Here is a 400-nt window from a genome sequence, read left to right on the forward strand (position 1 = left end):
CTTCAAAGCGAAATTTTAGTAAATCAATGAATCATAGTGTATGTGATACTAATAAGTGTAGGCAACTAATATACATAGAAAAGATCAAAGCATGTAGTAATGACTGACCTGTTGAAGGACGAACAACGTTGGTAGACGTTTGAACACATTGGCGTCGGCAGACATGATGATTGAAGATGTGATATCAAAAACAAAAGCGTACTAAAATAGTGTCTCTCACATTATTTGGCAAATTAATGAATAAAGTTTTCGTTTTGACTTCAAAGCAATTTTCAACATATAAGAAATTATATGCTTTCTTAAGTATTACACAACAACGTCGCTATATTACATACAATTACCAACCCATCAAGTTCCTGCGTCCTTATTCAATGAGCTCTACGTAGTTAGGCGAGCGTAG

This window comes from Plasmopara halstedii (genome assembly GCF_900000015.1).
Source record: "Plasmopara halstedii genome assembly, contig: Scaffold_1343, whole genome shotgun sequence".
Taxonomy (NCBI): Eukaryota; Oomycota; class Peronosporomycetes; order Peronosporales; family Peronosporaceae; genus Plasmopara; species Plasmopara halstedii.